Genomic DNA, 17,232 nt, shown 5'->3' on the forward strand with positions numbered 1-17,232 from the left:
TAGTATTTAATAGATAGAATACCTGTATGGGTAATTGGTTCTATAGATAGATAATAACTGTTTCCAATCTGCTTTTTGCACAATGTAAATATGTTCTTGTTTGTAACGTTCAAGTGTCCTCACCTCCCATAAAGGGAAGCACTGTTAAATTAATTTGTTTACAGCATTTCAAAAATTTTGTATGTCTTTTGCTAACATGTATTGTTGCTCTTCTTTTCCCAGTTCCGGAGTACTGGATTTAACGGGGGAGGGAGTGCAGCGCCCCAGAGTCCTGGTTGCTGCAGTGATGTCGCTCTTCCACCAGGGGGAGTGATATTACGTCTGATGGTATTAAAGGAGTTCACCTTGCCAGGTATCACAAGTCACACACGACACTTCACACTCCAGTCCACCAGGGGGAGCCTTGCTTCTATCTATTAGGGCACTCCTCACACACGAGTAAAACTGGTGGGTTGGATAGGAAGTTAGGCAGAAGCTGCCTGGGTTTGACCCAGAGAGTACCTGTCAGGCAGACAGGGGGAAAAGGAGGAACATCTGAGCTGCAGACAGAGGGTCCCTGTCAGGGGGTGGGATCCTGGCAGAGGCCTAGCACGAGATAGAAAGCTACAGAGTTGCACCTGCCCCACGTGCGGCAGCATCCTACGAAAGGACACGAAGAGAAGTGTATTGTGGAGAGTGAGAAACGAAGTCACAGCACAAGGAGATAATACCGGGAGGAGTTCTGCCCCGAGATCGGCAGCCTCCTTCTGAGGCGCGTAGCCGATGGCCGGAACACCGAGGGAGTAATTGACTCTACGCATTACTTCAGAGACCGGCAGGACAGTCAATTCCAAGTTGGCTGCCTGACCTTAATACCTAAGAAGACACGGTGGGAAGGTATACCATCTAGCTGCCATTCCATCACCCCAGCGGACCCCTAAGCAGCGTCGGTCACCCTGACCGAATACCACAGGTGGCGTCACGAACACCAGACAAACTTCACCTTTATTTGGACGCCCCTCAGAAGGGCCACGGACCGGGTCGGGCCACCGTGACATCCCCAGAACCGAGAGAGATAGACCCGGTACCGAGTACCCCATTGCCCTTAACGTGGGGGTGCTACACTATCAATTAGGGTCATCATCACCTCAAATGTTTAAAGGGTTTTTTTTTATGTTTGATGTACGGCAAAGCCACCTATCAGAAGAGCTGTGAATCATGTACAGAACACTTCACCATTATAGTCTATGTGGCTGTTCACATGGTTGGTTTTTTTTGGTCTGCAAAACATGGCTGCTGCAACTATGAATGAATGAATAAATAGAAAATCAATCCATAGGTCCCAACTGTCCTGGATATGGCGGGACAGTCCCTGATTTGGTTACGTCCAGGATATTGCCCCCTGAAAACCATCATGTCAGAGGGTCTTGCTTACATGGTTGCCCATGGATATGTCCCTTGTTGTTCTTTCATGGCAGGTCGCACATGCTCAGTAGATACCGGCTATAGTTTTATAGCTGGTATCTCGTTATCTTGCAGTGAGGCAGCGCCCCCACATGGGCACCTACTGCGGTCACAGGAGGAACAACTGATCTTCCTCCCCAGCAGACAAAGCGCAGGAGCACGAGTCAATAACCCAGCAATGATTTTTTTCTGGCCATATTTGCAATAATGGATACCTCTGACCTATAAATACAAGCAGGCCATTATCAACACCATGTAATGGAGAAACTGTCTCTGTTGTTCATAGCAACAATCAGACCAATCAGAGCACAGCTTTCATATTTTAAACAGCTCTGGAAAAATGAAAGCTACTCTGTGTGGTTGCTATGGGCAACAAAGAGCCAGGAGAGGACGCAGAGGGGGGAATTTTGTCTAGAACATATACAGAAATGGAGGCTTAGAAAGCAGAGGCATGAGAGTGAGAGAAAGGACAAGAACTATGCAGAATTGAATGCTATCTGTGCATGTGTGGGAGACAGGAAGCCAGGAGAAGAAGCAGGGGGTTGTGGGATATGTAGTTTACAGTGGTCACATGACTAGCTCTGACTGAAACTGGCACTGCTCACTTCACAGCAGACACAAGTATGGAGGAGTGGGAGCCAGTGCTGTGAGAAATTTGCCATTAGTGAAGATGTGAAGACCCCCTGGGCTACTGTAGAGGGGTCTTTAGACTACAGGGAGTGGGAAAAAATGTAAACTCTGGGACTCGTTTAAAGGCGCTATCCCAAAGGGCCTTTATTAAAGGGGTTGTCCACTACTCTGACCAGACCTTCTTAAATATGTTCTTTCTTGTCAAATAAAATACCCCATACTTGCTTCCCGCACCGGCGCCGTTCCAGTGATGCCGCCCCAGTTCGCGTGACAGTCAGTGGCCGCTAAGTGAGGTTCGTCCAAAGGAAATAAGAGCACGGAGCAGACGGTGATTGGCTGCAGGGCTCACGTGGAACAAGAAATGTCTCGAGCATTTCGGTGCCAGTCCAGAGGGTGAGTATAGGGTGTTACTATTTTATAAGGGGGAATATAGTATTTAAGAAGGGGCTGTCTGAGCAGGGGACCCCCTTGAATTGGGGTTCTGAGCGGCACCACCATTCAAATTCCTTTTCATTGTAGTGCGGATGAATAGAGGGCTTTGGACCCCCATTCCAGTAACCAGTGAGTCCACTAGCGAGGATTTATGTCCTTTATGGACTAAACGGTTTAAACTGCCCTAAAGTATAAGATTGATTTTTTTTTTTTTCATTGGTTGGACTGAATGACGAGTGGACAGGCTTAGAGGGGCGGCTCGTAAGGGGGTTACAAGGCCATAATTTAACAAAAAAAAGGCTCAAAACATACATTAAAAAAAACTTGTGCCGTTCTATCGCTGAATTTTCTGGGTTGCAGACTAATTCTGGCGCTGTCTATCACTAAAGATCCCACCACTGATTTCTGGGCACACTGTGCATAGGCAGAAAGCTTTCAATCAGTGTTCTGGGGTGAGATTATACAGAGCTCAACATTCAGAGAACTGCTAGATCTGCAGCAGATTAAACAGGGATTTTATCAAAACTACAAGAGGCAGCCCAATAAGTGGTACGTCGCTGGAATCAGGGTCTCTGGCCCTTAATCAGATGGGGGTGAAAAAAAAATCTGGTGACTGAGTCCCTTTAATTTCAGTGAAGGAAGCATGGACACCTCCATTTATTCACCCCTGAGGTGCATCTGCCGCTGGCCGTTGTGTGTACTGGGGTCATAGTTGGGACCCTTGCACTGTTTAGGATTTTTCCCTACGGATGTTTCTCTTGGGGGTGTGAGCGGCTCAGTTGACAGCACATATGTTGGTGACTGCCCACGTGTAGAAATAAGCCACGGCGGACTGTATTTAGCCAGACGTTAATGGCAGGCTGTGCAGCGAAGTCTGTTATTACCTTCGTATGGATTCACCACAATAAAGACAAGTAACAAGATCTACATGGGAGATGATGGGAGTGGTTGTTAGAAGGAACAATCTTATACTCCGCATCTCGTAGGTCAAACCTGCAATTGTCCCTAAGATCAGAGATGAAGCCTCGACTTATGTCACCCCCAAAGAGCAGCAAACGTAGAAAAATGACAGATCCTGCCACGTTTACTCCACTAAGATCCTCTATTACCTATGATGTTTATATAGGAAATACCAGCTTCTGCCATTTTTCTTTTTTTTTTTTTTCCCCTCTTTCCTGACAAGTGCCAGAACTTTTTTTTTTTGTAGCTTCTTTTTGCAGATCAAATTGTAGTTTTTTTATTTCATCATTTCCCCATATAAGTTGATAGAAATAAAGCAACTAAATTTGTAATCTAACTAAAACAAAACGGCAACAATTCCCCCCTTTTTTTTTTTTTTCCATTTCACTATGTGGTATCAGTATGATTACAATAACAGATTTTTTTTTTTCATAAAAATTTTGCTGAAATTGAAACCTTAAAACAAATTATTTGTATCGCCATTTTCTTACAGCTCTAACTTTTTACTTTTATAGCTTTTATTTTACTTTTTGGGGAACATGACTGACAAAAAAAATGCAACTCTGGTATTTTCATTTTTTTGTTTTGGGGGATGTTTACCATCATATAAAATAACTAACATAATGGCGATACCAAATATGTTTATTTTTTGTGTAGATTGTTTACGTGATGAATTTTGGATGATGGTGTGGGTTGTTTTTTTTAATATTTTTAACAATTTTCCTTCTAAATATTTTTTTACCCTTTTTTTTTTAGCTTCGCAAGGTGATGTCAACCTGTGATTACTTCTAAAGGTAAAACATTACTCACTTACTAAAGCTCTCTGTTCCTCTCCTTTGTCTTTTTTTGATAGACTGCAGTGTTGACATCATGGCTAAAGTGCATGTTACCGCTGCAGCCAATCACCAATGTATGACGTGCAAATCTAATTCAATTCAATCAAAGGTAAACAGATCCACCACTGTAACACCTACAGCGTAACATCCATTCTGTGTTGTGTGAAACAAAAGGTCATAAGACCCCTTAGGCGAGAGACTCGGAGGCGAGATCTCCATCTGAATCTGCAGCTTTATATAAACATTTTACATAATATTACGAAAGCAGCAGGACAAGTTTTGTGCGTAATTTTCCCATGTAAAACATGTTTTTGAAGCCAAAACAAGCACAAGACAACTGTGTGAAAATACCCAAAGGTTTGCTGGAAACTTTTATTTGTAATTATTTTGTGCCATCTAGTGGACAGTCTGTGAAATGCTCCTTTTTGAACATAGGGTCTGGAGATGCTCATCTACGCACAGGAAATGAGCGTTACAGATGATATCACGAGTCGACCCCACGCACCTGGCGACATGGATGCATAATCGGCAGGTGTTGTGCACTTGTCCTATTCTAACGAATGGGACCTGTTCATGATATTTGCTGATTGTCAGCCCTGCTTGGCAGGTGGATGGGGTGGTAACATCATCTGCACCACTCACATCCCATGTGACAGCAAATGACCCCAGTGAGTCTCTTTAAAATGTTTACCCTAAAAAAAAATCGTCACTTGGGGTCTCTTGTTCCTCTTCACCTGCGCAAAAATAGTTTGAGAATTGATGTGGAGCGCTGTACTCCAATGCAATTTGTATAAAAAGATGTGCACATGCCCAACTGCGAAAAGTAAAACTATCTTCACCTTATGCCAATGGGGGAATTCATGGGGCACACGAAACCCCCATATAAGTGATCAGTAAGCCCCCCAGCATTTTAGCTTTCTATATCACTGGCATATATAGAAATCATAGCATGACATTACAAAAATCTAGTTTGCCACCACCACCAAATAGCCACCTAGCATGTAGGTTCAGTCACAGAAGGATAGAGATGCATACCTCCCAACTTTTACAGAAAGGGAGTGTTAGGCTACGTTCACATTAGCGTTGCGTCATGCGCAGCCGCGGCGACGCATGCGTCATGCGCCCCTATATTTAACATGGGGGGCGCATGGACATGCGTTGCACTTGCGTTTTGTGATGCATGCGTCACTGTGGTGCATGCATCAGGGCACAGAGGATGCTGCATGATGCAGTTTTTTTCTGCGCCAAAAAACATGCAAAAGTGGACGCATGCGTCACAAAACGCTGCGTTGTGCATGCGTTTACATTTGTATTGTGCGTTGCGTCGCCAACGCTGCACCGCACAACGCAAATGTGAACGTAGCCTTAAATGTATTAGCACAAACACAGAAATGTTGCCCTTACTGAAGTGGAGCGCCCCGTCAGGGCAAGGGGTTACTCGGTACCGGGTCCTGCGGTTCACAGGGGGATGTCACGGTGGCTGACCCGGTCCGTGACCCTGGGACGTCCGTATAAAAGGGAAAGGTCTTTAAAGGGATAAAGTTTACGTTCTTGAAGCCACCTGTGGTATTCGGTCAGGGTGACCGGCGCTGCTTTAAGGGGTCCGCTGGGGTGATGTTATGGCAGCTAGATGGTATACCTTCCCATAGGTGAAGTATATCCCCAGGGCTTCCCAGTGTATAGATGGTGGTATGGGGAATGGCGCAGTGAAGAACGAGGACACAAGTTTGCAGTCTCTTTACATTTACTGAAGACTTCAGCATCCACAGTCCAGAGCACCAGATCACAGGGCAGGCAGAGTCCGGTCGGTTCAGAGGCAAGAGTCCCCTTGTCCAGGTGGAAATCAATAGCCTCCCCTTGCGCTGTAGTGGTGTAGTCCCTTACTGCATAAGCTTCAAATAAGGTCCTCACAGATGTAGTGTCTCTCTCTCTGTCCCCCAAATAGGATAGGACAAATCCCGTATGACTGGTGACTTGAGCCTTTTTATAGGGTCTCTTAGATAACCCGGCTCTGTGGGATGTCACCGTGCCTCCTGGGTGTAGGTGTGGACAGGTAACATGCAATTAGCTGTCCTGCCGGTCTCTGAAGTAAGGCATAGAGGTCCTTACTACCTCGGTGTTCCGGCTACCGGTGTTCTGCGCCTCAGAAGGAGGCAGCCTGAGTGGGGCTGGTCCCCTTCCGGTATCCTCTCCTTTGCTTTGCCTTCCTTCACACTCGCTGCAGTAAATTTCTGCCTTCAAAATGTCTCTTTTCTGGGAGCTGCAGCTCTGTGGGCTTGCACAGCTCCGTGGACCCTCTGTCCTCCTCAGACTGATGTCTGGAACTAACTAACTTTCCCTACAGACTACCAGTTAGATATATATGGGGAGTCACCTAGTAAATAGGATCAGATGCTCCCCCTGGTGGTCTGGAGTATGAAATGTTTTTTATTATTATTATTTATTATTATTTATTTATATAGCACCATTGATTCCATGGTGCTGTACATGAGAAGGGGTTACATACAGATTACAGATATCACTTACAGTAGACAGACTAACAATGACAAACTGATACAGAGGGGCGAGGACCCTGCCCTTGCGGGCTTACATTCTACAGGATTATGGGGAAGGAGACAGTAGGTTGGGGGTTTTGCATGTTTGTGATACCTGGATGCAGTTATCCTTCCTTGCCTCTGAACGTAGCATCACCCTCCCTGGGAGGAAAGCGACACTACTGCGATGACCAGGACCCTGGGGTGCCGCACTCTCCCCCCGTTAAATCCAGTACTCCTGGACTGGGAAAAGAAGAACAACAATACATGTTAGCAAAAAGACATACAATGTTTAAAATGCTATAAAACAAATTAATATGAACTGGTGCTTCCCTTTATGGGAGGTGAGGACACTTGAACGTTGCAAAACATATTTTACATTGTAGACCTACTTTTAAGAACAATTTAATAAAACAGTGCAACAGTTAACTAGCTAAGAAATGCTACAACCCTCACGGGTATACTATCTGTTAAGTGCAAAATCTTCGTCCAACCCCCGCGGGTGACTTTATTTTCTCATTTTATCAAAAGTACATCATAATATCAGCTACACACTATCGGCCATATAAAACACAAGTCTATCTCAAGTTTCATCACTATTTACTATATCAATTCCTTAATATATTAACCTTTCTATCTGGCAACATATAAGGCTATCTGGCTAAGTGCAACAAGTCAACATTCCCTTTAAGGGTTCCAACAATACTCAAGTCTTTTAATGAGGTAGTGCAAATAATACTCAAGTCAATCAAAACTTTAGAACAGCAGCAACGATGCGAGGGACCCGTCATTAACCCTCAACATTGGCCCTTGGGTGGGCTACAAGACATGGAATCCTGCCGTGCCAAGCGGGTTTTTCTTCAGGTCTCTGGAAAACAAAGCAGTTCTCACAACAATGTTAGAAGCAGTCTCTTGTCTTTAAAAGCTTCTTTTGTAAAACCAGTAGGAAGCACCTTTAAGAAAGTGCAAACTATTTACAGTGGAAAGTTTTTGATCATGCACAGTTCATGATTCACAGTTCTTTAACCCCTTCACCCCGAAGCCTGTTTTCACCTAAGTGACAGGGCCAATTTTCACAATTCTGACTACTGTCACTTTATGAGGTCATAACTCTGAAACGCTTCAACGGATCCCGGTGATTCTGACATTGTTATCTCGTGACATATTGTACTTTGATAGTGGTAAAACTTCTTCTATATGACTTGCATTTATTTGTGGAAAAAAACAGAAATTTGTCAAATTATGAAAATTTAGCAATTTTCAAATTTTTCGTTTTTATGCCCTTAAATTAGAGAGTTATATCACATAATATAGTTAATAAACAGCATTTCCCACATGTCTGCTTTACATCAGCACAATTTTGGAAACATAATTTTTTTTTGTTAGGGAGTTATAAGGTTTAAAAGTTGACCAGCGATTTCTAATTTTTGCAACAAAATTTGCAAAACCATTTTTTTTTACGGACCACCTCACACTTGAAGTGACTTTGAGGGGTCTATATGACAGAAAATACCCAAAAGTGACACCATTCTAAAAACTGCACCCCTCAAGGTACTCAAAACCACATTCAAAAATTTTATTAACCCTTCAGGTGCTTCACAGGAATTTTTGGAATGTTTAAAAAAAATTGAACATTTAACTTTTTTTTCACAAAATTTTTACTTCAGATCCAATTTGTTTTATGTTACCGAGGGTAACAGGAGAAATTGGACCACAAAAGTCGTTGTACAATTTGTCCTGAGTACGCCGATACCCCATATGTTGGGGTAAACCAATATTTGGGCGCATGGCAGAGCTCGGAAGGGAAGGAGCGCCATTTGACTTTTCAATGCAAGATTTGCTGGAATTGAGATCGGAACCCATGTCGCGATTGGAGAGCCCCTGACGTGCCTAAACAGTAGAAACCCCCCACAAGTGACCCCATTTTGGAAAGAAGCCCCCCTAAGGAACTTATCTAGATGTGTGGTGAGCACTTTTAACCCCCAATTATTTCACTAAAGTTTAGAATGTAGCGCCGTGAAAATTAAAAAATCATTTTTTCTTTTCTTTCCACAAAATGATGTTTTAGCCCGAATTTTTTTTTCCCAAGGGTAACAGGAGAAATTGGACCACAAAAGTTATTGTCCAATTTGTCCTGAGTACGCTGATACCCCATACATGGGGGGAAACCACTGTTTGGGCAGACGGCAGAGCTCGGAAGGGAAGGAGCGCCGTTTGAAACGCAGACTTAGATGGATTGGTCTGCAGGCGCCATGTTGCATTTGCAGAGTCCCTGATGTACCTAAACAGTAGAAACCCCCCACAAGTGACCCCATATTGGAAACTAGACCCCCCAAGGAACTTATCTAGATGAGTTGTGAGAACTTTGAACCAACAAGTGTTTCACTACAGTTTATAATGCAGAGCCGTGAAAATAAAAAATATTTTTTTTTCCACGAAAATGATATTTTAGCCCCCACATTTTTATTTTCCCAAGGGTAACAGGAGAAATTGGACCACAAAAGTTGTTGTCCAATTTGTGCTGAGTACGCTGATACCCCGTATATGGGGGGGAACCACTGTTTGGGCGCACGGCAGAGCTCGGAAGGGAAGGAGCACTGTTTTACTTGTTCAAAGCAGAATTGGCTGGAATTGAGATCGGACGCCATGTCGCGTTTGGAGAGCCCCTGATGTGCCTAAACAGTGGAAACCCCCCAACCCTAACTGAAACCCTAAAACCCTAGCCCTAACCCCAACCCTAGCCCTAACCCCAACCCTAACCCTAGCCCTAACCCTAATGGGAAAATGGAAATAAATACATTTTTCATTATTTTTCCCTAACTAAGGGGGTGATGAAGGGGGGTTTGATTTACTTTTATAGCGGTTTTTTGGTGGATTTTTATGATTGGCAGCCGTCACACACTAAAAGATGCTTTTTATTGGAAAAAATAGTTTTTGCATCACCACATTTTGAGAGCTATAATTTATCCATATTTTTGCCCACAGAGTCATGTGAGATCTTGTTTTTTGCGGGACAAGTTGACGTTTTTATTGGTACCATTTTCGGGCACATGACATTTTTTGATCGCTTTTTATTCCGATTTTTGGGAGGCGGAATGAACAAAAACCAGCAATTCCTGAAATTCTTTTAGGGGGGGCGTTTATAGCGTTCCACGTGTGGTAAAATTGATAAAGCAGCTTTATTCTTCAGGTCAGTACGATTACAGCGATACCGCATTTATATAATTTTTTTATGTTTTGGCGCTTTTACACAATAAAAACTATTTTATATAAAAAAATAATTGTTTTTGCATCGCTTTATTCTGAGAGCTATAACTTTTTTATTTTTCTGCTGATAATGCTGTATGGCGGCTTTTTTTTTGCGGGACAAGATGACGTTTTCAGCGGTACCATGGTTATTTATATCCGTCTTTTTGATCGCGTGTTATTCCACTTTTTGTTCGCCTGTATGATAATAAAGCGTTGTTTTTTGTTTTTTTTTTGCGGTGTTCACTCAAGGGGTTAACTAGTGGGAAAGTTTTATAGAGCGGGTCGTTATGGACGCGGCGATACCAAATATGTGTACTTTTATTGTTTTTTTTTTAATTTACATAAATAAATGGATTTACTGGGAAATGTTTTTTTTTTCCTTTATTTGGGGATTTTTTTTTATACATTCTATTTTTTTTTTTTTACTTTCTACTATTGTCCCAGGGTGGGACATCACTGCATTAGATCAGATCGTTGATCTGACAGTGTGCATAGCACTCTGTCAGATCAACGATCTGACAGGAAGGTCAGGAGGCTTTCCGGCGCCTGCTCTCAGCAGCTCTCAGCAGGCGCTGGGTAGCCAGGTCATTCCATGACCCGGAAGGAGTCCCGCGGCCATCTTGGATCCGAGGACTCCTTCCGGATCACCGCGATCTCATCGCGTTGCTCCGGTGGGAGAGCGCAGGGAGCCCCCGTCCCTGCGCGATCCCCCTCTATGCTGCTGTCACTACTGACAGCGGCAACAGAGGGGTTAAATGCCCGCCATCGGCGCTAGCGCCGATCGTGGGCATTGCTGCGGGGTGTCAGCTGTCATATACAGCTGACACCCGCACCCGATCACCGCGGCGCTCAGCGTGAGACCGCGGTGATCGGTGCGCCGTACTAGTACTGCGGCTGGCACAAATGCAGTGCCGGCAGCGCAGTACTAGTACGGCGCATGTCGCGAAGGGGTTAAGGCAACTTGTGCAAAACATAGGATCCCTTTAAACAGAGGACCCCACTATGCGGGTCGGAGTGCAGCTACACGTACAGTTGGGTCCATATATATTTGGACAGAGACAACATTTTTCTAATTTTGGTTATAGACATTACCACAATTTTAAACAAAACAATTCAGATGCAGTTGAAGTTCAGACTTTCAGCTTTCATTTAAGGGTATCCACATTAAAATTGGATGAAGGGTTTAGGAGTTTTAGCTCCTTAACATGTGCCACCCTGTTTTTAAAGGGACCAAAAGTAATTGGACAATTGACTCCAAGGCTATTTCATGGACATGTGTGGGCAATCCCTTCGTTATGTCATTCTCAATTAAGCAGATAAAAGGCCTGGAGTTTGAGGTGTGGTCCTTGCATTTGGAAGGTTTTGCTGTGAAGTAAACATGCGGTCAAAGGAGCTCTCCATGCAGGTGAAACAAGCCATCTGTCACGCTGTTAACGGCGATAAAGGGGCAGGACGGCGTACTGGGACCCGCACCTGTCCCTGCCACTATAAAGGGGCCCTGGCTTACCCTTATCTTAGGGGTACCTATAATGGTTAGGAGGCCTGAGCCGCCAGCGTATCCCTGTCTCCTGTGCAGGCCTTATCAGTGGCCCCCTCTCCCCCCCAGGGAGGAGGACTGCACCAGTGTATTAATATGACAAGTAAACAGGGTATGCAGACAAGGTAACTAAAATCTCAAACTCACCAAATGCTCACACAGCCACAGAGGAAACACAGAGAAGGGAAGAGGGGGGAAAAAACTAGGAAGGAAAACAGGTTTAACATGCAACCAAAACAGCAGACAACAATCTTTGTAGATAAACCTCCAAGCTCCTAACACCACGCTCCTTCCCACTTCAAGCCAGGCAGCAGAACTGATCACTGACAACAGTTGTAGTCAAAGCTGAGTCTATATAGGAGAGGAGATTACAAAAACCAATTCAGCTGAGAGACCAAGCTCTCAGCAACTTCAGCAACAAGGTTTAACTCCTGCCCTGCTGGCACAAGACGGCCAGGTCAGAATTCAGGAGAAGAGCTTCTGTTCACCGTGTGTGAAGAGGCCCAGAGCGCTGCGGTTCTCTGAAACCTCTCTGTCGCGGTAGCCCCGTGACAGTACCCCCCCCTTCTACGAGGGACCTCCGGAACCTCAGGACCAGGTTTCTCAGGAGGAGCTGTATGAAATGCCTGGACTAACCTAACCGCATGGACATCGGCTGCAGGTACCCACATCCTCTCCTCAGGACCGTACCCTTTCCAATGTACTAGATACTGTAGAGACCGGCGAACAAATCGAGAATCCATGACCCTGGCTATCTGGAACTCGAGATTTCCATCAACAAGGACCGGAGAGGGAGGTGAAGGTGATGGATTAGGTGACGCCACAAACCTCTTGAGTAAGGAACGATGAAAAACATTATGGATCCTAAACGACTGAGGTAAAGCCAGCCGAAATGCAACAGGATTGACGACTGCCACAATCCTATAAGGGCCAATAAACCTAGGGCCCAATTTCCACGAGGGAACTCTCAGTTTAATATTCTTTGAGGACAACCAAACCCAATCACCCACACATAGGTCCGGACCTTCCATACGTCTCCGATCAGCCGCATTCTTATATTTGGAACTCATCCTCTTTAATTTATCAAGAACCCCTTACCATACGGATGTGATGGACGAAGAAAACCTCTCCTCTTCAGGAAACCCTGAGGAATCCTTCCTATTAAATGAACTGAATTGAGGATGAAAACCATATGCCCCGAAAAACAGGGACTTACCAGTAGACTCATGAGTACGGTTGTTTATTGCAAACTCTGCCAACGGTAAATACTTAACCCAGTCCTCCTGATTTTCTGAAATTAAGCACCTGAGATAATTTTCAAGATTTTGATTTACACGTTCTGTCTGACCATTGGATTGAGGATGAAAAGCTGAAGAAAACGACAAATGAATCCCCAGCCGGCTGCAAAAAGCCCTCCAAAACTTAGAAATAAATTGCACCCCACGGTCTGACACAATATCTGAAGGAACACCATGCAATCTCACAACCTCCTTGATAAAGATCTGTGCCAGAGTCTTGGCATTAGGTAACGTGGGAAGGGCAATAAAATGTGACATCTTGCTAAATCTGTCAACTACGGCTAAAATAACTGTATTACCCTCAGAAACCGGTAAGTCGGTGATGAAGTCTATTGACAAATGGGTCCAAGGTCTATTGGGAATCTCCAGAGGTTGGAGAGACCCAGACGGGCGAGTATGAGGGGTCTTGGAACGCGCACGCACACACTGCAGGCAGCGACATATTCCTGTACATCATGATTTACCCCAGACCACCAAAAACGCCGAGTGAGAAGGTCCGTGGTAACTTTACTTTCAGGGTGTCCGGCCAAAACCGAATCATGATGTTCATTGATGACCCTAAGACGAAGATTAGCAGGAACATAAAGTTTACCTAAAGGACAGGCTGCTGGGGCATCCCCCTGCGCCTCTACCACCTCTCTCTCAAGATCCGTATTAATTGCGGCGACAATTACACCCTTCTGCAGTATAGGACCTGGCTCACAATTATCCCCACCCCCCGGAAAACAACGGGATAACTCATCAGCCTTGACATTCTTGCTTCCTGGCCTATACGTAATGTAGAAATTGAACCTGGCGAAGATCAGAGACCACCTAGCTTGCCTAGGTGTGAGACGCTTCGCAGATTCTAAATACAACAGATTTTTGTGATATGTGATCACCATGACTGGGTGAAGTGTTCCCTCCAAAAAATGGCGCCATTCTTCAAATGCCCATTTAATTGCCAACAGCTCCCTGTTACCAATATCATAATTCCTCTCAGTAGGAGATAATATTTTTTCGAGAAAAATGCACATGGACGCCACTTACTCAGAGAAATCCCCTGTGACAATACAGCTCCCACCCCCACCTCGGAGGCATCCACCTCTACCACAAATGGCTGCGTGATGTCAGGCTGTATTAGTATGGGTGCAGTGGAAAAACACTTCTTCAAAGTTTCAAAAGCCTGGCAGGCCACACTGGACCACACAGAGAAGTCCGTGCCTCTTTTGGCCATGTCTGTTAAAGGTTTGGCTACTACTGAAAAGTCTTTAATAAATTTGCGATAGTAGTTTGCAAAACCTAAAAACCTCTGTAAGGCCTTAAGGTCCTCAGGATGCTCACACTCCAAGACCGCCTTGACCTTAGCTGGATCCATATGAAATCCTGTGGAGGATAAGAAATAACCCAAGAACGGAATCTCTTTGACCGCGAACATGCATTTCTCAAGTTTGGCAAATAGTTTATTGTCCCTGAGTACCTGAAGGACCTGCCTTACATGAACCTGATGGGACTCGAGGTCAGGGGAATAAATTAAGATGTCATCGAGATATACCACCACAAACCTACCTATCAGGTGACTAAGTATATCATTGACAAAGTGTTGAAACACAGCAGGGGCATTACATAACCCAAAAGGCATAACCATGTTCTCTGTTATGAGCTGGTGGTTAAGAGGCCGCACTGATATGACCTGGTGGCTAAAACGCAACATGGGACGAGCTCTGAGAAGGTGGTATCTCTACTGACCGCAGTCCCTAATCCTAACAACACTAGTAATAGCTGTGGGATGTTCCTGACTCTCCCTAGACACCTCTTCACAGCCTAAGAACTAACTACCCCTAAAGAAGGAAATAGAAAGCTATCTTGCCTCAGAGAAAACCCCAAAAGGAAAGATAGCCCCCCACAAATATTGACTGTGAGTGGAGAGGGAAATGACGTACACAGAAATGAAATCAGGTTTCAGCAAAGGAGGCCAATACTAAACTTGATAGACAGAGAGAAAAGGATACTGTGCGGTCAGTATTAAAAACTACAAAATCCACGCAGAGTTTACAAAAATGAACTCCACACGACTCACGGTGTGGAGGGGCAAATCTGCTTTCCCAGAGCTTCCAGCTAGCCTGAATATGACATAGTGACAAGCTGGACAAAAAGAGACATATTTGCAGAGCAATAAAGTCCAAAACAAATGGACAAACAAGGACTAGCAAAAACTTGTCTTTTGCTGACAAGGACAGGCCATATGAGAAATCCAAGGAGAGAACCAAATCCAACCAAGAACATTGACAGCTGGCATGAACTAAAGCCCAGAGCAGGTTTAAATAACAAACCCAGGCAAGGCGATTAGTGAAGGCAGCTGCTACAGCCACCTAAAGGAGCAGCAGTTCCACTCGAAACCACCAGAGGGAGCCCAAGGGCAGAACTCACAAAAATACCATTAGCAACCACAGGAGGGAGCTCCAGAACGGAATTCACAACAGTACCCCCCCCTTGAGGAGGGGTCTCCGAACTCTCACCAGAGCTCCCAGGCCGATCAGGACGAGCCAAATGGAAAGCATGAACCAAATCGGCAGCATGAACATCGGAGGCAACAACCCAAGAATTATCCTCCAGGCCATAACCCTTCCACTTGACCAGATACTGAAGCTTCCGCCTCGAGAAACGAGAATCCAAAATCTTCACCACCACATATTCCAATTCCCCCTCAACCAACACCGGAGCAGGAGGATCAACGGAGGGAACCATAGGTACCACATATCTCCGCAACAAGGATCTATGGAACACATTATGAATGGAAAAAGAAGCTGGAAGGGCCAAACGAAAAGACACCGGATTGATAATTTCAGAAATCTTATAAGGCCCAATAAAGCGAGGCTTGAACTTAGGGGAAGAAACCTTCATAGGAACATGACGAGAGGACAACCAGACCAAATCCCCAACACGAAGCCGGGGACAAACACACCGACGACGGTTAGCAAAACGTTGAGCCTTTTCCTGAGACAACGTCAAATTGTCCACCACATGAGTCCAAATTTGCTGCAACCTGTCCACCACAGAATCCACACCAGGACAGTCAGACGGCTCAAGCTGCCCCGAAGAAAAACGAGGATGAAAACCAAAGTTACAAAAGAAAGGCGAAACCAAGGTAGCCGAACTAGCCCGATTATTAAGGGCAAACTCGGCCAACGGCAAAAAGGTCACCCAATCATCCTGATCAGCAGACACGAAGCCTCTCAAATAGGTTTCCAAGGTCTGATTGGTTCGCTCCGTTTGGCCATTTGTCTGAGGATGGAATGCTGAAGAAAAAGACAAATCAATGCCCATTCTAGCACAAAAGGACCGCCAAAACCTAGAAACGAACTGGGAACCTCTGTCATACACAATATTCTCCGGAATACCATGCAAACGAACCACATGCTGAAAAAATAATGGAACCAAATCAGAGGAGGAAGGCAACTTAGGCAACGGTACCAAATGGACCATCTTAGAAAACCGGTCACAAACCACCCAGATGACAGACATCTTCTGAGAAACAGGAAGATCAGAAATAAAATCCATGGAAATATGCGTCCAGGGCCTCTCAGGAATAGGCAAAGGCAAAAGCAACCCACTGGCACGGGAACAGCAAGGCTTAGCCCGAGCACAGGTCCCACAGGACTGCACAAACGAACGCACATCCCGCGACAAGGAAGGCCACCAAAAGGACCTAGCCACCAAATCTCTGGTACCGAAAATCCCAGGGTGACCAGCCAACACCGAACAATGAACCTCAGAAATTACCCTGCTAGTCCATCTATCAGGAACAAACAGTTTCCCCACTGGACAGCGGTCAGGTTTATCAGCCTGAAACTCCTGAAGTACCCGCCGCAAATCAGGAGAGATGGCAGAAAGAATCACCCCCTCCTTGAGAATCCCAGCCGGCTCAAGAACTCCCGGAGAATCAGGCAAAAAACTCCTAGGAAGGGCATCAGCCTTTACATTCTTAGATCCCGGAATATACGAGACCACAAAATCAAAACGGGAGAAAAACAGAGACCACCGAGCTTGTCTAGGATTCAACCGCTTAGCAGACTCGAGGTAAATCAGATTCTTATGATCAGTCAAGACCACCACGCGATGCTTGGCTCACTCAAGCCAATGTCGCCACTCCTCAAATGCCCACTTCATAGCCAACAACTCCCGATTGCCGACATCATAATTACGCTCAGCAGGCGAAAACTTTCTGGAGAAGAAAGCACATGGTTTCATCAAAGAGCCATCAGAATTTCTCTGAGACAAAACGGCCCCTGCCCCAATCTCAGAAGCATCAACCTCAACCTGAAAAGGGAGAG

General features: G+C 45.0%; 1 long non-coding RNA gene across 4 annotated transcripts in view; it reads left to right on the top strand.

Annotated features, from left to right (window-relative positions):
* The first annotated feature begins 1,830 nt into the window (after positions 1-1,830).
* The window catches only part of LOC143806536 (uncharacterized), a 273,894-nt gene continuing 258,492 nt past the window's right edge, over positions 1,831-17,232 (top strand). For all 4 annotated transcript variants that reach the window (XR_013221499.1, XR_013221497.1, XR_013221496.1 and 1 more), the window contains exons 1-2: positions 1,831-2,466; positions 4,222-4,259. This is a non-coding gene — a long non-coding RNA (uncharacterized LOC143806536). The remainder of the gene's footprint in view (positions 2,467-4,221; positions 4,260-17,232) is intronic.

The sequence above is a fragment of the Ranitomeya variabilis genome, chromosome 2 (assembly GCF_051348905.1).
Source record: "Ranitomeya variabilis isolate aRanVar5 chromosome 2, aRanVar5.hap1, whole genome shotgun sequence".
Lineage (NCBI taxonomy): Eukaryota > Metazoa > Chordata > Amphibia > Anura > Dendrobatidae > Ranitomeya > Ranitomeya variabilis.